General features: G+C 45.5%; 1 protein-coding gene and 1 long non-coding RNA gene across 3 annotated transcripts in view; one reads left to right on the plus strand and one right to left on the minus strand.

Annotated features, from left to right (window-relative positions):
• Positions 1-1,678: 1,678 nt before the first annotated feature.
• Positions 1,679-13,565, minus strand: LOC137445746 (uncharacterized). Its single transcript, XR_010988473.1, has 6 exons — positions 13,434-13,565; positions 8,893-8,970; positions 4,884-5,021; positions 4,365-4,500; positions 2,795-2,951; positions 1,679-2,627 (listed from the first exon to the last, which is right to left on the minus strand). It is a non-coding gene; the product is annotated as an uncharacterized lncRNA (long non-coding RNA).
• Positions 12,471-20,332, plus strand: part of GALNT1 (polypeptide N-acetylgalactosaminyltransferase 1) — an 86,723-nt gene continuing 78,861 nt past the window's right edge. For both annotated transcript variants that reach the window (XM_068147741.1, XM_068147742.1), the window contains exon 1: positions 12,471-12,964. The gene's annotated coding sequence lies outside the window, so the exon portion shown is untranslated. The remainder of the gene's footprint in view (positions 12,965-20,332) is intronic.

Here is a 20,332-nt window from a genome sequence, read left to right on the forward strand (position 1 = left end):
GTCAGACTGACCTTGGACTGATAAGTGCAAGGCCTGCAAACCTACTAACATTTTGCTCTAATTTATAACTGCTTTTAATTAACAACTGCTCCTTTCCTCTCTTTCTAACCCTCTCTGGGGAAAAAGGGGAGAGAAGGGGGTACAGGGGGGGAACCCTCCTCCAGCAGGGGGAGGGGAATCTCATTCCTGTATTACTTTGCTGTATATTTCTGTGTATACATTGTAAATACTGTAAATTGTGTCTATATATCCTGCATACCCTATACCTGCTTGTAAATACAGCATTCCTTTGCTCATCCAGCTGTGGTTAGCTGTGGTCATTTTTTTCCTTCACTTTGTGGGGGGAGAAGGCTGGGCCTTTATCCCAAACCCACGACATTTTTTTCTTTGGCTTCCCAACGTGGGGCAGATAATTAGCTTGATTTATTGCTTTATTGCTGTATTGCTTTATTGCTTGCTCTAGCCAGACTAGCAAACATGAAGGTGCTGTGGATGTTGGAGTGTTTGTTTTTCTCAACTTTTGGGGCTCTGGTCTACAGCTATTGTTTGGGTTTGATTCTAGATTACCTAGGGAAATATTTGATGCACAAAATTTATCTGTGGTTTATGTACAGGGTCAGGCTCTTGTACGGAAGATGTGTGGATTTATTCTGGCCAGCGAGATACAGGAATGTGACCTCTAGCACGCATAGTTCCACACCCTCCCAACTGAGCCACTGAAGCTGTACAGTGTGAGGCTTACAGTACCTGACTGTGTTCTTTCAATAGTATGCTTTGAAAGAATTCATAGGAAAATGAGCATAGTTTCTTAGTTACTTTTATTTTGAGGGTTACTTTGCTTGTATCTGTTTATTTTCTCTTTTGAGAAAAAAGGAGGGGTCCTGCATCTGGGTTGAGGCAATCCCAGGCACAAATCCAGGCTGGGCAGTAACTGGCTGGAAAGCAGCCCTGAGGAGAGAGCCTTCGGGGTGCTGGTGGACAAAAAGCTCAACAGGAGCTCTCAGTGTGCACTTGCAGCCCGCAAAGCCAATCAGATCCTGGGCTGCAGCAGGAGAAGTGTGGCCAGCAGGTCGAGGGAGGTGATCCTCCCCCTCTACTCAGCCCTGGTGAGACCCCACCTGGAGTACTGTGTCCAGTTCTGGAGCCCCTATTACAAGAGGGATGTGGAGGTGCTGGAAGGTGTCCAGAGCAGGGCCAGGAGGATGATCAGAGGGCTGGAGCACCTCTTCTATGAGGACAGACTGAGGGAGTTGGGGCTGTTCAGTCTGCAGAAGAGAAGGCTCCCAGGTGACCTCATTGTGGCCTTCCAGTATCTGAAGGGGGCTACAGGAAAGCTGGGGAGGGACTTCTCAGGATCTCAGGCAGTGATAGGACTAGGGGGAATGGAATGAAGCTGGAGGTGGGGAGATTCAGGCTGGAGGTGAGGAGGAAGTTCTTCCCCATGAGAGTGGTGAAGCCCTGGAATGGGTTGTCCAGGGAGGTGGTCGAGGCCCCGTCCCTGGAGGTGTTTAAGCCCAGGCTGGCTGAGGCTCTGGCCAGGCTGATCTAGTGTGGGGTGTCCCTGCCCATGGCAGGGGGGTTGGAACTAGATGATCCTTGTGGTCCCTTCCAACCCTGAATGATACTATGATACCATGAAATAGGCAGAGGGAGCAGTAGTACATGCAAATGCAGACAATAAAACCAAACTAGTCTGTCAGTGCTATGATGCAATTAGGTGAGATGAGTAGATTTGTTTATTGGTTTTCATTTTAAAACTGTTTGAAAGGCATATTATCTGCTACATTGGTTTTCATGTTAAAAATGGTATTCTTATTCAGCAGTGCTGTCAAGAACTACCTCATTAAGTAACATCTTGTTTTTTCCCTCTCCATCTATCTAGAACAGCAGGAAAAAAGTTTTTAAACAAAAATCAGGTTTGTACAATTTCTTTCTACATTTTTGTACCTGTATTCATCTGAAAGTTCAATCAGATTTTCTGGGAAGTGCCTCTAGAGCAACAGTCCTAATAAAAGCACTCTCCAGAACATCAGGGCCAGTTTGGGATGCAGGAAGGTGAGTGACTATAAATGCCCAAACAAAACAAAACAAGAATTGGACACACAAGGGAAGGAAAATCTGCCTACTTAATGAAAATACATGCTGTGGTTGATTGACAGCATAGCTAGAAGAAATTTATGAAGAGAGGCATCTCATCTGAATATGTGATCAAAGAGTTCCTCACTTCAGGGGTTAGAAGCAGTGCAGCATTTTGCCTAAAAATCCTGATTTACATGGAAGTCAGTAACAGTGCCATAAAAAGGATAAATGCCCTGGGTGCCATTTGAGTCATTACAGATAGAAGTGATTCACCATAGCAGGAGTGTAATACCACTTCTTTAGCTGAGTAGACAGCAGCAAACTTCAGACACTGGTTTTAGTGCTGAAATTAAGAGAAGAGCGACTCCAAAAGCCAGGAAGAAAAGGCAGCAGTGAAACCATCAAAACACAGCTGGTGCTCTCAGGTAACTGCCTTCGTCACCATTCGGCTTTCAGGAATCCCAGTGTTCTTCAGGTTCAAGTGATTCTCCTCAGGGGATTTGTGTCAGTGCTGTGCCCTTATTCTTTGCAGCAGCCGCTCAGAGGTCCTGGCAAGAAACCAATTTTAAGTCTGCATTCTCTCTCTTAGCAATGCTTACAAAGACTGAATGAGGGGCTCTGATAAACCTTTTGCTTTCAGAGGCCTCAGATAGTGCTGATATTGTTCAACTAGTTGGAGTAGTGATACTGAATGAATGAAACAGTGTCAACTTACGAAGTCGCTCCTTTGCAAGGCCAGAGAGAGAGCTTGCGGGCAGAAGGCAGTTGCATGCAAGGCTGAAGTCCCACATCAAAGGTTGGGTGGGAAACTATTCTGCAGCTGAGGCAGTGGCAGGGGATGTGTAACTGTATTGCTCATAATGCAAAAAGTCCTGTTAAAAAATAAGCGCAGGCTTAGAAACAAGCAAATAGGCTAGCATGAGTTATTCCCTGCATCCTAAAATAGTTACATTTTTAGCTCTGTTGTAGGCACAAAAGGTAAGATAGCCTAGTATGTAAAAAAATGAGCATGCAAATCAGTTTGACAGCAGACATCAGTTACCAATTTGCCCCTAGGTGATGTTCAACAATCTGAGAGTAATGCATTTTCAGGAAGAATAATTGACTGTTCTGGGCTATGCATATGCTAAGGATGATATCCTATTCTGAAATAACAGCTGTGCAGACCATAAACAGTCTTGCAGCTCAAGAGTTTTGACACTTACTTTGCAAGACAGGAGTGTGTCTTTGAAGAAACTGCTTTTCTTTTTATCCAAAGCCTTGCCTTTATCCAAATAAAGGTATTTCAAATAACAGAGTGAATTTTACTGTTGGAACTGTGTTAAACATGGATATGCTGTAGTGAGAAGTGAGACACATAGTGAAGTAGGAACATGACCTAATAATGAAGCACAGAAATGGGAGGGGAGGTAAGACCTTGAATCTTTCTGGCACTATGTCGTTGACTTGCTTTGCAAGTTGAGGCAAGTTTGCTTCCCAAAAAGCAGGGTCAAACTTACTTGCATTACAGGGTCACATGGAGTTTAGTTAGGATACAGTGTAATGTCTCGTGACCTTGGTATAACTGTAGCCATCTGGTGTGAGTCTAACAAGAAAGGGACTGAGTTGCATTATCAAAAAGCTGTGAAAAACATGGTGGATGTACCATGTGTTTACTCGTGTAAGACTCAGGCTAACTGGTGTAATAGTGTTCCAAACATACATGTATCTATGTATTTTATGTAGATCAGATCTTGTGTACATTCAGATGAGGAGACAAAAAGCAAAACTTTGTTTAGATGTAAAGGTGCAGCTTCAAAAGTGCAGCTTTATTTTGGAAGTTATGATACTGTGCTTATTCTTGACTAATGGAAATCATTAAGCCCTGAGCAACTGGAATGCAGCTTATAAGCCTGAGCAGGTACCATGCTCAATGCTGTATGCTGCATCTTGCTGTTGACTTCATCAGACTGACAGGTTCACACAAAGCTTGTCAGACTTTGGAATGCTTCAAAAAGGAAATGTCTCATTCCTGTACTGTCTTTGACTTTTTTACATTGTCTCTTTTCCATAGGGAGCTTCATATGATCCCACTGGGATTTGTGGTATTTGGGCATTATGTTAAGCACTTTAACCAAGCGCTCTGGAAATGCCTGCTTATTGAGCTCTCTGCTCACACATACCTGCTGCTCACTTATGCTGGAAAGCACATAGATTTTTACCTTTTGCATTATAGAAAACCACCTTGGAAATGGCACTCTAGAGAGGTGAAATGGAGGGCTGAAACAACAGCTGCCAAATACTACCTTGAGGTGCTGGATTTTTCTCTAATCCCTCTTTTCTGGGCTCATGCTCAGCCACAGCATACTCTGTTCTGGTGCAGGACTTAGGAATCAGGCAGCAAACACTAGACCAGCATTTATCCACCTTATTAGTGCAGCCCTGGAAGGAAGGCAGTGAATTTACTCATATCAAGGATTGTCACTCCACAGAAAGAATAAAATTTGTTAGAATGGCCTTTTGCTTAATTTGATTTTAGGTAGAACATCTTTTACTTAGATTTACTTTGAGATTGTGGGACGAAAGGGTTTAAGAATGGAACTGTAAGAATTATACCATTTTGTAATATTTGACAATTGTTGACAAGTCTGAGTGATGGGTTGGACACAAAAGCCTTTTTATACTTTGGATAAGTTAACTGACCCCCCCCACAAGTCCACCCACTTGTTCCAGAGGTCAAAACTCTAGGGAAGGTATATGAATTCCTATGGTCTGGGCCAGATCATAAAGTAGAAACTGAATGAAGATGTAGAGATGATACTTACCTTTTGTTCTTGCCAGTAGCTTGCATGTCAACAAATCTCTCCTGCAGCAATTGAGTATTGCCAGTATTTCAATGGAGCATATGCTTAAGGGGAGACCTAGCTGCTGATGATTTTCAGGATCATTGCCTCTGCAGACTTCTGCATGTTATAGAAAATGAGTGAACTGCAAATCACCTTTGTCTTGAAAAGAAACTAAACCCAAGTTCAGCAGGAAGGTGGGGAGGTGCCTCCTTGTGTTTGTAGTGGCCCTTGTAAGCTTTGCCCCTGTACCCACTTTTCAATTGTCACAGAGGGGATATGAAACTAGATGGACCTTTGGTGTGATGCAAACCATTCATGTAGGTGTATTTCATTTGCAATGTCACTTATGTAAGTGGCAAGTTCAATTAAATCACTGGAGTGGGTGTTGACTGTTTTAAAAGCTTAATTGAGCAATAAAACTGGGATCTAGATTATGGGTGGTGCCCTTTGACTGGAAATAGCATGGGGGAATGATGATCAAGGCATGCTTTGCAGCAAGAACACTAATAGCAAAACCTACCAAATACTTAAGGGTTTGTGCTCCATAAAATGTGAGTTATAGGTAGTGCATTTTTATCACCCAAGTCCAGTTCCTCTACCCACCAGTAATTTCTTGGGATGCTTGTAGCTAAAAAGAAATGCTGCTTTTTCCCCCTTCTGCTGCTCCTGCTTGGCAAGCCATATAGGTAATTGTGCTTTTCTGACACAGCTGTTTATTAACGTTCCAATCACTGCCTCCACGAGAGAGGAAGGCTGAAGGCAAATGAAACTATTCAGTTGTCACTGGAGGCATAATTTAATGATGCAGCCTTTTTTTTGTGTGTGGGTTAATCTGATTTGTGGAGCAGACAGAAACTTTGTTTTGCAGACTGTAGTGGGTCACACAGACCTATCTGTGGGCAGCTTGCTTCCCCTCCATTGCTCTTCTGTGTATGATAAACAGAGTCTGCTTACTGAAGTCATCAAGATAGAAAGTTCAGCACCACTTTTACAGTCCATTTTCAGAAGATACATCCTCCTTCAAGCAATTGCTTTCTAAGTGGCTTGAGTATGCCCTATAAAACTGCCTTGTATCACATCTGGATGAAAAACTGTATTGCTTGACCCACTGTGTTAACAGTGATGGTAAATAATGAAGGCTAGATGGAAGTGGGAAGTCTGAGAGGCTTTTATGTGACAGCATTTAGTATCTGCTCATGCTTTAATCATGTAATGTCTTTTAGTCAGTGACAGAAACATCCTGCTGACATAGGAACACTGGGATTCCATCTGCAGAGAGGAGGAGTGGTGTTAGGCCTTGCAACTGTGTAGTAATTGACAGTGTATCAGGTGAACATATTAGCTGCTAGTTTTACATCTGGCTTTAAGACTGTGTAGCAAAAGTTGTTTTAACCAGGATTATGAACTTTCAGATGGATACATAAAATTGTATCTTTGTCCATAACATAAAGCTACTGTGGTAAAGATTAAACAGAGACTTCATCTTTTAGAGGTTTACTATTACCTTTATGTTGCTCTCAGGCTGCTTCTGTTTTTCTTTGGAGAAAGCTTATTCAGGAATATTTCCTACAGAATGGAACCAGTGTCCTTTGTAAAAGCTAGAGCTGTTTGTGATCAATCCTCAGCACTTTTGGTCACATGTACATTGGAATGAAGTGTAATTGTTGTTTTTCTTTTGTGGTTTAAACACCACATTCTGTAGTTGTGGATTAAGTGTACCACATCCTGGTCTCCAAACTGGTGACACATGGGTGTGATGGGTGGACCACTAGGTGGATAAGGAACTGGCTTGATGGCTGCACCCAAAGAGTGGCTGTCAATGGCTCCATGTCCCAGGGGAGGCCAGGGACAAGCAGAGTCCCTCAGGGATCAGTCCTGGGACCTGTCTTGTTCAACATCTTTGTGGGTGACATGGACAGTGGCATTGAGTGCACCCTCAGCAGGTTTGCTGATGACACCAAGCTGTGTGGTGCAGCAGACAGGCTGGAGGGAAGGGATCCATCCAGAGGGACCTGGACAGGCTGGAGAGGTGGGCACAAGCCAACCTCATGAGGTTCAATAAGAGCAAGTGCAGGGTCCTGCATCTGGGTCGAGGCAATCCCAGGCACAAATACAGGCTGGGCAGGAACTGGCTGGAAAGCAGCCCTGAGGAGAGAGCCTTGGGGGTGCTGGTGGACAAGAAGCTCACCAGGAGCTCTCAGTGTGCACTTGCAGCCCACAAAGCCAATCAGATCCTGGGCTGCATCAGAAGTGTGGCCAGCAGGTCGAGGGAGGTGATCCTCCCCCTCTACTCAGCCCTGGGGAGACCCCACCTGGAGTACTGTGTCCAGTTCTGGAGCCCCTATTACAAGAGGGATGTGGAGGTGCTGGAAGGTGTCCAGAGAAGGGCCACAAGGATGATCAGAGGGCTGGAGCACCTCTCCTGTGAGGACAGACTGAAGGAGTTGGGGCTGTTCAGTCTGCAGAAGAGAAGGCTCCCAGGTGACCTCATTGTGGCCTTCCAGGATCTCAAGGGGGCCTACAGGAAGGCTGGGGAAGGACTTCTCAGGATCTCAGGTAGTGATAGGACTAGGGGGAATGGAATGAAGCTGGAGGTGGGGAGATTCAGGCTGGATGTGAGGAGGAGGTTCTTCCCCATGAGAGTGGTGAAACCCTGGAATGGGTTGTGCAGGGAGGTGGTTGGGGCCCTGTCCCTGGAGGTGTTTAAGCCCAGGCTGGATGAGGCTCTGTCCAGCCTGATCTAGTGTGGGGTGTCCCTGCCCATGGCAGGGGGGTTGGAACTGGATGATCCTTGTTGTCCCTTCCAACCCTGACTGATACTGTGATACTATGATACTATGATATTGAAACATGTCTTTGCTGAGACAGAAATATCCTAGAAACGTAGCGCTGCTCTTTTTTCCTGTAGCAGAACTTAGCAATGAGTATCTAAACAAATTACGGCATAGGGACTAACAACAGGATGTGTGAGAATAATGGATAGACTCCAGGTTTAATGTAGATGGAAAAGGAAATGCTTTCATACCTGCCAAAACTGTTTAACAACAGTTTGAAAACTGGTATTTACATTCTTTGAAATGTTTATATCTGGAAGCAAACTTAAAGTTACCTTGGATCTCTGACTGCAAAGCAGGTGACTGTACAAAAATGCACTGATACTGTCTAGAGCATATTTTCAATAATCATGTTCACAGAAGTAAAAAGTAAGGACTGGGATTTAAGAAACTACCTCCCAATGAGGAAAATATCCTGAAAATATTAGCCTCTGGTCATTTGCTCTAGTAGGAGAACTAGAGTATCAGTGAAGATGAATTTAGGAACAGTGGAAACAAAGACAATGCACAGGGCACACACAGCATTCTTGCACTGGACACTTTTCTGAATTAGTCACGGTCCCCTCCAACTGCTGGCCCTTCTGTGGTGCAATATTGCAGCACAGGGGCAGAGTGTGGCTGCTGTTCAGCTTGCACAGGGTACCAAATTAGTCAATAATTAGTCAGGTGAGGCCTACCCAGTCCAGTTTTGCTGGTTTGGTCTCATCTTCTTTCTGTCCTTCATTTTCTCCTCAGACAACAGGACAGCATGCTACTTCCAGTCCATTACAGGGGCAGTAATGGAGTCAAGGAGACCCATTATCACTCTTGGTGATCCCACCAAGGGATCAGTGTGGACAAGCATTGTGTGGGCTTAGGCTCAGGGAGCATCTGTGGGAAGTGTAAGTACTCAGACCCTTGCACTCTGGGAAATGAGGTACTCTACTCTCCCCCAACCAGATTCCAGGTGTTCCCTCTTCTCACCCTTAAAAGTGAGGTGAGATCAGATCAGCTGAGGAGTGAGATTGGATTAATGACAAAGTCTGGTGGTGCTCGCTCTTTCTTTCTTGTCATTTGCCCCAGAGGGTTTGTTGTTATCAGGAAGAATTCACCCAGTAACAGCTGCAGCTTTCTTGGATCTAATCAGTGATACAGGTGCAGTGTACAGAGCTTACCTGCTCTTCTTTGCTTGGTTTGAGCACACATTTCACCCATCTTTATGTCTTTCACCCATGTCTTTGTGCTTGGCCAGGCTGGAGGGGACAAAAAGCAGCTGCATTTAGTAGAGAGAAGTCTTGGGTTTTGGAGTAAGAGCTGTGCATGACTACCTCTCAGACAACACTCCAGAAGTGCTAAAAGGACATCTGTTGGCAAATTGCCTTTTTTAGGCTACTGAGAGCAGCAAGCTGGAAAACAGAAGATATGAGGACATACAGGATCCCAGCTGACTACAAGGAATCAGATTGCATTCTTTGAAAGAAAAATAATTACCAGACATACTAAGCTTTAATCTTATTTGAAGTTAGCAGCCCCCAAAAGAATGCTTTGTTGGAGACTCTCCAGGAACAGCTATTGCAGACAGCTCGTAAAACAAAGATAATGTGATGGAAATAATGGAAATGCAATTCAACATGTGGTATAATGTTAGTTTATGATACCCTTTGTAACCACCTCACTAACAGGCACCCATCTCTTTGTTGCCAGTTACTCCTGGTGGAACAAGCACTTCCCCAAAGCTGATGCTAAGGCAGTGTTTACATATTTCTTTTTAAAAAGTGGGTTCCATCTGACTTGTAAATACACATTTTATGTCTAAGATTTTCTTTTAAAAGCACCATTTCTATACTGAATGACTGCAAAATGAGCACCTCCAGCAGGTAGTGTGCTCAGTTCAAATGGGATGCTGCTTCAGGTTCTGATGCAGAGAGCTGCCAAGCATCAACAGTGACCTGCTTCAGTTGAGCAACACCTTAATCCTGCTTCTGTGAGGAGTCTTCAGCACGGCTCCTGGTAACACTTTTGCTAAGTGATTTTCCTGGGCATTGATAATCAAGGTGCCACAAAGATATTCTATTCCACCAGAGGGATGTGAGGTGCATCCTATGGCATCATCAGGCATAACAGAACAAGTGTTAAGCTGCCTGCATGCAGCAAACTGTGGCATATAATAGATGGCTCTTGCTAAGACTTTTTCTTGTAAACTGAAAACACATTTGTGGCACAGCAAGGCCTGATGCTTCTGATTTTGTCTGCCTGTGTATAAACATACACATACACCCAATTTTAAATGCTAAATGAAGGCAGCTCTATAGTTCTTGCAGTGGTATGTGTACCTCTCACAAGGTAGGTGCCTGCTGTAGTGCACAGTCCCTGATGAATGCATCAGCTGAGAAGTAGAGCAAAGTGCAAACGTTCACTTTGTTTAAGAACACAAGGAGTCCCATTCAGCTCACTGAGGGTGAACATGTGTGTGAGTCCTGTGCTGGGTGAAGAATGCCTCTTTGTCCTACTGCTTATGCACTGGCCACCTTGGTTATTTTTACATGTATACTTGCTCTGTCACCTGATGACAAAATTCAGAGCATTTTTCACAATATTTTTTTATTTGAATATTTGGGTCAACATTAGTCAAAATCACTTTTAGTCTAATTCTCAGCTCAGATGTCTCTTCTCCTCAAGAATCTATCATCCACTTTTGACTCTCCCTAGTAAGTGGAGAACACAGCATCCAAGTGTAACAACTGAGCTGCTCCTTTCACTCTCTTGCTTAAAGAGGCTGTGCCTGAAATATCTTCTTTGATGCTTACAAAAGCAGGCAGACAAAACATACATACCTATATATATATAAATAAAAGTAGTATGGAGAGACAAGATTCTTTGTGCTTTCTACCTAGCAAGCTAATTACTTATCCTCAATAGATCTGTGGGGACATGGAAGGATTCTGTACTCACTGGTTTAGTCTGGAAACAATCCAACAAAACTATCCCACATGAATGCTTGGGAAACCCAAGTGCCTTTTGGAAAAGCCCAAGTTATTTTACAGAGAGGAAAGAGCAATTAGCACCTGCATAGGTAGTGGGGTGAAAAGAAATTCTTCACCAAAATAAAAGTACTGCAGGACTCAAGCATGTGGTGGGTGAAGGACTAGAAGCAGCCAGTGTCTGAGCAGAGAGCTCTTTAAGGAACCAGCAAAACTGTGAGGCATCAGTATGATGGCATTTCACGCTCACCTACCCTTGTCTGCGTACATTTTTTTTCCCTTGCCCTGTTTAAATTCTCTTCAGAAGATGGAGTTTCTGCCAAGCAACCAATCTGCATGAGTGGTACCCTTGCCCATTGTGGAGCATTTTAAGTAGATATCTCTAAGGCCCCTTCTAACCAAAGCCATTCCATGAAATATGAGCACAGCATGATCTCTGGGTTCTGTAAGCAAATACCTCTTTAGTTACACGATTTCAGAGACTTCAGATTCACTTGCCAAGGTATCTCTTGTGTTTTTTCAACTGAAACTTTGCTAGTTACTTTTTAAGGAGTGTGTATAAACTTTGGTCTATACACTTTTAAAAGATGAATTTAAGAGTGGGGAAAGATAAAAACCCTTCTCAGAATTCCAAGTGTCAAAATATATCTGGGAAGGAAGGGGAGACTGAAGTCATTTTCTAGCTGTATTGAATCTCAGTAAACAAACGCTGTTACAGGCACGTGTCTGGCATTTTGATGCTGCAGTGGACCCCACAAACACTGCTGCCTTGCTCGGGGGGCACTGCTAGGAGGAGGCTTGTGTCAGCTCCCCTGGCACTCAGGGGCAAAAGGGATGAGCAGCAATAAACACAAAATAACTGCAACTGCTAGGAGGGGGGCAGGTGGCAGGCTCCATAGGCGGTCATGCAAGACTTGCACCAGGGAGGGCTTTTCGAATCTTGTTACAGCCCAGACCTGGCACAGTACTGAAGCGGGCCAGAAAAATGATCAGAGGACTGACCCAATGCAACATTTCTTCCAGCCATGGGCCCTCAAATCACTGCTGGTGCGCACTTGCGGCCTTACACGGAGCCGGGAAGCACTGCTGCCGGTGGCCCCCATCAGAAGGTGCTAGGAGGGACGAGAGTTCATGAAGGCACACAGTTCCTGCTCCTGGTCTTCATAGACCAGACCCACTTTTAAGGCATCCCTAAGTGGGCGTTGCAGGCGGTGGCGCAGCAGGGATGACGCACGGCAGCACCACACCTGCCCGTTTGTTGCGGACTCATAAAACACACAGGGCCCAAATCGCTACTTGCCGCCAGATCCACACCCCGAGGGCCCACAGGGCGGAAGAGAAGCGTCGCACGCTCCGCCCCTGCCGCGGAGGGTGGGCTGGAGGGTGGGCTGGAGGGCTCCTGTGACTGGAGCCGACTACACCGAAAAGCCACCCCTTCCCCGGCGCGGGGGCAGGCAGCAGCCGAGGCCACCGGCGCCCGCCAGCTGTGCTGTAGCGGGGCGGGCGGCGGAAGGCACACGCAAGCACGCACCTCTCGCTGCAGGACACCCATACCCCGCGCTCAGCTCCCCGGCCGCCCCCGCCCCCATATCCGGGTTAGCGCGGGGTGGAGCACCCGAGCCCCGCCCCCTGGGCGCGAGAGCGCGGAGAACGTGTCCGTGCGCCAGAGAGGTCACCGCCCTCCCTTGCTCTTGCCGCCCGCCCCCGCGCCAATGATGGGGCCGGGACACTAAGGAGCGGTCGGGCGGGTGGGGGCGCCGCCGGCAGCAGCGCCGGCTGTGGTGTGGGGCGGAGGGGGCACGCGGAGTGGGCTACGCGGGATTGCGGCTACGGGCTCCGGGAAGCTAAGGAAAGCGGCGGCGGCTCCTTCGTGGGGCTGAGTGGGCTCCCGGTAACTGCAGGAAAAGGTGGGCCGTGGCGGCGACGACGCAGCGGTCCTTCCCTGGCAGCGGTCCTTCCGTGGCAGCGGAGTGAGGCGGCGAGCAGAAGCCTCGGTTCCTTTCGATTGTAGCGGCAGCGGCCGCCGGTGGCAGCTCGGCTACGTAACGGCAACGGCGGCCGCGCCTCAGCTCGGTGTGAGGCAGCGGCCGCCGCGACAGGCGCGGCGTCCACGTCCCCGCCCGAAGGATTTACGCTACGGGACTCTCCTTCCCGGGCACCTGGTGACAGACGCAGCAGCGGCGGGGCCGGTGGCTCCTGCTGTCTGGTCGGAACGGCCGGACGCCCTCCATCCGCCGACCACCCCGCAGGAGCACAGAGAGCCGAGGTGAGTGTGGGCTCCGGGCGCCTCGGGTTCCGCTTCCCGCCCCCCTCCCGGCCGCTCTGGGGCTCGGGGAAAGGGAAGCGCCGAGTCCAGCCAGCGCCGAGCTTCTCCACTCTCTGGCCGCCGGCGCGGAAGGCGCTGACTCGGGCGATCTCTGCTTCCTCCCCAGCGGGCTAGCGGAGGAACGGAGCGGCCTCGCCGCCGTGCTTGCTCGCGGGGCGGGCACGGCCTGCCTGCTGCCTTCCTGCCGCTGCCTGAATCGCTCCTTGCGGGGAAAGGGGCGGGAAAGCGCCGGGGGCTGGGGATATCCTTGTGCAGCTTCCCGGGAGCAGCGCTGTGTCGGCATCCTGCGGGAGCGTGTGTGTGCGCGGGGGGGAGGACGGGGGCAGCATCCCCGGCTCTACCTCTGCACTTCTGTCACACCAATTTTGATCAGTTAATATTTGTTACGTAACTCATACTTTAGACTTACCTGTTGGAGTCTGAATCGCCTTTATTGCATTTTGATTCGTGAAGCTGAAGAGGGTCGGGAAACGGAGGCTCTCATTGCCTGAAGCAAGTTCGTTTTCATGTGACTTTGCCCGTGTTAACAGCGGGTTACTGCCTCCTTCCATTTCAAGAAAGCAGAGGCGTGTGTCATGTGTCGTCGCACCCCCCACCCCCTGCTCTGTTATTAGTACAGCCAAGTTTCTTTGGGCCCTACTTGTTTTCAGCAATCCCTGGATCTCGCCACTTCATAAACTTCCATGGCGAGATGTTGAAATAGAAACTGATTTTCTTGTGCGGCAGCAGCAGCTGCTGAGAGAAATAACTTTTTATGGCAAACAACAGGAGTGAAATGGCCTCCTTTGTTTTTATACATTATGTTAACACTACGTGAACTGTAAATTAGCATAGCCAACAGCTGTGGAAACCACAATTGTGCAACTAACCACGTATTTTTATGCACTGCTACTCTCAACTTTGCTCCTTTGCAAAGGCAGTGAGGATCATGCTACTCTGGACACTTGGAACACCACATAAACCATTTTTCTTGTAAATACAAAGGATTGCTTGTACTGGAGACAGCATTTTGCTTTCTAGTGCCAGCTTCATAATTTTTCATGGCATGTTGACTGTGGCCCTCGGTTAACGTTGGCCTTTTTTAAGTGGTCCTGCTAGCATCCTGAATTTGCTGTATTTGGCCAGATTTGCCTTATCTATAAACCAGAGATGACTAATCATCAAATGTTTACTGATAGGGAGGTTGTGGCAGTGTAGTCATCTTCAGAGAAATGATGCAAATAGTACCTGCCAAGGGCAGCACGTACAAGGCACCCTTGAAACCAAGGGGACAGTGATAGCCCCTGGAATCTTGTTGGATGTCCCCTAGCTTTTTAGAAGTTGTGAGTGAGGATGCCTTATTCCTCATGTGCCCTGTTCCTGCAGCAATAAGTCAGTTGAAAGACACTAGGCAGTGTTGTCGTGGAAGTATTAAACCCAACAACAACCAACACATGGAAGTATTAAAATCCCCCACGCTGCATAGCCTAGTGGTGAGGTGTTACCGTTTCACTTTCCCTCTCCAGCCATGATCTCAAACTTGATTTGTTTGAATGAGCTCAGGAATAAGATATATAGAGGAAAAAATGGTAATGTGGAGTACGTTACAATGCCAAGCTGCTGCTTTAGCAAAACAGTGCCCTGCTGTCCTTTGAGTACGTATTGATAAACTACATTAGCAGCACGCTTGTTAAATACTTTTATTCTGTCACCAAAAGAGTGGTAGAAGAGTGAGATGAGAACAAAAATTATCTCCAGAAATATTAATCTAAAAATGGAGTACTTCCAAATACTTAAACAATTTTAATGCAGTTCACATTAGGTTTAGTTCAAGATAAAAGATATTCTTGACAGATTTTACATCTTACATATTTTCAGTGGGGGTTTTTGTGCACATGATATGTTGCAGACTATCCACTTGGCACAAAAGTGTGATTCACAGGACCAAAATGATGTGATCTGTGGCTCTGCAGTCCTTGCCAGTCAGTCCTTGCCAGTCAGTTCTTTAGGGGTCTTCTCTGTGAAGTGCAGGAGCCATCACTAGATGCATGTTGGCCTGTGTTGGGAGCCTCCCTTCCTGCTTGCAAGGAAAAGGACTGGCCTACAAATGGAGACAGAACTTCTTTTATAAGATGCATTCAAAATACCTTTTAGTACTTGGAGTGGTGGTGAAGAATGATGGTGTTTCATATTTATAAAGCCTCTACTTGATCAAGAGTTTTGTAGTTCTTTTCTTTGTCTTAGTTTATTCACCAAAATCTGTAGGTCGTTCCTTTAGGCCAAGTTTAAGTGCACAGTTTGCATGCTGGTATTGCTCTTACGGATCTCTATTTGAATCTTGTTGCAAGGTGGTGGTTTTGGTGCCTTCCCCCTCCCACCCACCACCAGTGTGATGGTTTCAGTATTGAAATTGTGACAGTGGGGTTTATTCAGAGTTCATCTGCATAAATAGCCTGTGGCAGACACAAGAAAAGTTAGAGGAGGCAAATGTTGAATACTACTTTTAGGGTATGGGTCTTAGTTCAATACTTAATAATAAACATGTATCCTTATATGTGATGTTCCTTGTCCCAGTCCTGTTTTTGGTTCTCATTTGACTATTAGCAGATTCTTTATTGTAAAAGAGACACTAGAAATTACTTTAGATATTTAATTCTGCATTGTACCAAAGAAGTGTGCCTTGAACCACATACTTTGCACTTGCACTGAGCAGCATCTTAATTGTGGAGGTGGAAATCATTTCCCTTCTGTTAACATTGTTTGATCTACTTATAATGAAGCATTTTTTGTCTTGCTGTACGATTCTCTGTATTGCCTGTATTCATTTATATTTCTTAACATTACTGAATACTGCAGCAGCCCTTTTGAAATAACGATGGAGAATGAAGCACTAGTTTTATATGAAGATACTATAGCTTTGCTAGTGCTTGCCAATACTGCTTTTGAATCCTGATTGTATTAACTTTCAACAGCTGTGTTCTCCTATTGAACAGAGATCTTCCTTGATTTCCACAGGCATGCTTGTAATCCTCTTGTTTATACTAGGCCTGCTTAGTTTAGAAGGTTGCTGACCACACCGGTAGTTCTGTCTTTAACTTTCAGTGATGATTGTTCTGCATTTATTAACATGGAATACATCACATTTATCTGCTACCATGTTATTTGTATGTCATGGTTGACTAGCTCCTGCTTGATTACATTTTTTCATCTTCCTTACTTGACAAACCTGTGTAACTTTTCCACTTTCTTTTCTAGATCATTAATGAGTGTCTTTAAATGCTTTCTGTGTTACGGCTCTTCAGAGCAGCCTGCCATTAACCTTTTGGCATGCTGAAGTTTGACTGCCTGTTCACAGTCCAAGTTTCCTGTTCCTTAGGAATAGAGCAAAATGTTTAAAGCAAAATGCAACCAAAATCTGAGAAATGTGAGTGTTGTAGTAATGGCTTTTATTCAACTTTTAGCACTATTCTTGGCAGTAGTATTCTAAATTGAACATCTCCAAATAAAATGTTTTAATTGTCTGCTTGTTAGAAAGCTATTTTGACATCATCATCTTCTAGTTCTGGCAAACCAGTGTTTCCTTTTACAGTCTTTATGGTGAGCTTAATCCATTATGTGAGACCAGCCCACCATAAAAAAATCAATGGAATTGATACACTTCTAGCTGATCTATTAAAAGAGCTGCATAACTGCTGTTGCTCACTTCTTGATTACTTACAGTTTCACAGTATGAACTATGAAGAATGTTAAAGGACATTTACTTTTGGTTAAATTCTAACCTTGTGACTTTGAGCACTGCCTAAATACCTTGCAGGTATACTGTTGTGGTAACTCCCAGTTCATTGCAGCAGTTTTACCATCAGGTTCACATAAAGGTCTGGTTATAATCCACTAAAGAAAATCAGCTTGAATTCTGAAGCCCTGGACTATGCAGGTTATAGAGCAATGGTTTCTCATTTCTGTAGGAAGTAGAACTTGGATTCGTTGTCTTTGAAGGGCCGAGAGAACTGAGCAGTCAGCATGAAGGTGTTTAGCTGATAACCCCAGCTGTCAGTGACAGCAAGTGTCCTTGGGGACCTAGTCAGCTGAGAAAGGAACCCTCGGTAAGGTGATCTACCTACATTGTGCCTTGATATCACTTGTCACCCTGGGTTCTGTGATCCAGGGCTTTATTTTCAATAATTTTAACACAAAACCAAAACAAGCAAAAAAAAACCCACACCACCAACAACAAACATTAATGACCCCACTTGTTTTTTGGTTGTTGATTTTTTTTTTCTTCCTTTAAGTGGTAGGTAACTATGGGATGGAACTTGACTGAGAAGTGATGCCAAAATGTGTTGGGATTGTTTTTTTTTTCCTCAGGGTATGTGGTTTTGGTCAACTTCATTTCTGTGGAATTAAAGTTGTCCTCAATACTCAGAGGTTTGTAATGGTGCCTGTTGACTGGGATGAATTTTTAATGACCACTGCAACTGTTGCTTATTGTTTCAGCTTTGTATTCTCCTTTTTTCATTAGATCTTTCCAGAGTTTTACAGAGATATACAGGTAGGAATGTTGAGCACAGTGTTTATTGTAGACTGCTATTCTGCATACTCTGATGGCCTGTAAGACATTTCTGTGTGTTCTGTAAGAAGTTACTGGGAGTGAGGAGCAGTATAAAGCAGCAGCAGTTTTCTGTGGCACCAGCTGCTGTGAAATTCATTCTTTGTCTGAAGGAGGGGAAGTGTTTTTGCCCTTTTTCTTTTCTTGTGCCATGCTGGTATCAACTTTTAGCAAGTTTACTCTGGTAGAAAGCTTATCCAAAAGATAAGCCAGTTCAGTGTGATGTCTAGCTGAAAGAGCATCAGTATCCTTTGGAGGCAGAACATGTGAACTGCTCTTTTGTTCCATCTTGCTTTTAAGAACTTAGTCCTGTAAATTGGAAGCCTCTGCATCATTGTAAATGTCTTAGGCTACTTTTTCTCCCCTCCCCCCCTCAGAGTAGTGTTAATGTTGGTTGAATTGGTGCAAGTGGTAAAACCTCTAGGTGTTTTTTTTTTGGGGTGGGATTTCTTACTGTAGACAAATTCTTAACATCTTTTGGTACAAACAGTATTTCTTTTAAGTGAGGTGCAGTACTGTTTTCCACGTGATTTCCAGTATTTCTTCATGTGAGATAATTCCTAGTGTGTAAGTTAGGTCATGTGGCAAAGTTTGTCATCCCAGTTACAGGGAACAATTGAATCAGCATGATACTTAACATCCAAGCTGCCAGCAAAAACTTGTTGCAAGCAAGTGGGAGGGTATGTTGTGTTCTTTGGTGGGTTTTTTCTGTTTTACAATGACTCAGAACAGACTCTGAGCATCAGTTGCTGCTTCCTGTTAGCCACAGCAATTATAATATCATGGTGCATAAATATCTCACATTAAGTAGGTCTACAGGAGACAGGAATTCTAGCCTCATTTTACAGGCATAACTTTATCACAGTATCACAGTATAACTTAGGTTGGAAAGGACCTTGAGGATCATTGAGTCCAACCTATCAACACAGACCCCATGACTAGACCATGGCACCAAGTGCCACGTCCAATCCCCTCTTGAACGCCTCCAGGAACGGTGACTCCACCACCTCCCTGGGCAGCACATTCCAATGACGAATGACTCGCTCGGTGAAGAACTTCCTCCTCACCTTGAGTCTAAACCTCCCCTGGCACAGCTTGAGACTGTGTCCCCTTGTTCTGGTGCTGGTTGCCTGGGAGAAGAGACCAACCCCTTCCCGGCTACAACCACCCTTCAGGTAGTTGTAGAGGGCAATGAGGTCACCCCTGAGCCTCCTCTTCTCCAGGCTAAACAATCCCAGCTCCCTCAGCCTCTCCTCACAGGGCTTGTGTTCAAGGCCTCTCCCCAGCCTTGTTGCCCTTCTCTGGACACGCTCAAGTGTTTCGATGTCCTTCTTAAACTGAGGAGCCCAGAACTGGACACAGGACTCAAGGTGCAGCCTAACCAAAGCAGAGTCCAGGGGCACAATGGCTTCCCTGCTGCTGCTGGCCACACTATTCCTAATGCAGGCCAGGATGCCATTGGCCCTCTTGGCCACCTGGGCACACTGCTGGCTCATATTCAGGTGTCTGTCGATCAGCACCCCCAGGTCCCTCTCTGTTTGGGAGCTCTCCAGCCACTCCGACCCCAGCCTGTAGCTCTGCATGGGATTGCTGTAGCCAAAGTGCAGCACTCGGCACTTGGACTTGTTGAATGCCATCCCGTTGGACTCTGCCCATCTGTCCAGTCGGTCGAGATCCCTCTGCAGAGCCTTTCCACCCTCTAACTGACTAACATCTGCCCCTAACTTGGTGTCATCTGCTAACTGTAGCCTGCATCATAGTTATCTGTTTTCCATGCCATTTAAGCCTGCACTCAAAATGCTATCAATACTTTAGTGCAAATTGTGAATTTGCCAGGATTACACTGAAAATTAGAAGGGAAGTAATGATGGTAGGATTCTTACAGGCAAGTAGAAACACTTTTTTTGTTGGTGTTGTGGGTTTTTTTTGTGTGTTTTTTTCTTTTGTTTGTTTTGGATTCTGTGAGGAACACACCTGCAGATGGGAACATTGGTAATGGGTTGAAATCAATTGTCAGTGTGTAGAGAGAGATTTGGAGGCACTAATTACGTATCTAAATGAGGAAGCTGACTGAAAAACAGAATGAAGAATGGATTGAATACCTCTCTATAAAATAAAGTAAGAAGTATCTAGCACTAGTCTCTATCAGATATCTCCACAAGAGTGTTGTAAAAAGTCACAGGAGTGACCAGGATTAGCAAGGACTAAGACCAAGCATAACGTTGTCTCTTATCCCAGCCAGAGGCAGGTAGCATAGTATCATTCAGGGTTGGAAGGGACCACAAGGATCATCTAGGTGATGTGTGGATTTAATGCCATGTGGTCAGTACTGTGCTTTGCCAGGTGAGGGTGGGTTTGCTTTGGTTTGGTTTTTTAATTTGTTTGGTTTTTTTTTCCTTTTGAACCCAAATGTTAAAAGAAACAAAACACACACACCCCAAAAAAACCCTACACATGCAATAGGCTTCTGAATCTTTAGAATAAACCAAACCAGGTTGGAAGAGACCTTCAAGATCATCGTGTCCAATCCATCAACCAACCCAACCCACCTAAACAACTAACCCATGGCACCAAGCACCCCAGCAAGTCTCCTCCTGAACACCTCCAGTGACGGCGACTCCACCACCTCCCTGGGCAGCCCATTCCAATGAGCAATCACTCTTTCTGTATAGAACTTCTTCCTAACATCCAACCTGAACCTCCCCTGGCGCAGCCTGAGACTG

This window comes from Melanerpes formicivorus, unplaced genomic scaffold (assembly GCF_026170545.1).
Source record: "Melanerpes formicivorus ecotype bairdi unplaced genomic scaffold, bMelFor1.0.p_v2 SCAF_15, whole genome shotgun sequence".
In the NCBI taxonomy this organism is placed as follows: domain Eukaryota; kingdom Metazoa; phylum Chordata; class Aves; order Piciformes; family Picidae; genus Melanerpes; species Melanerpes formicivorus.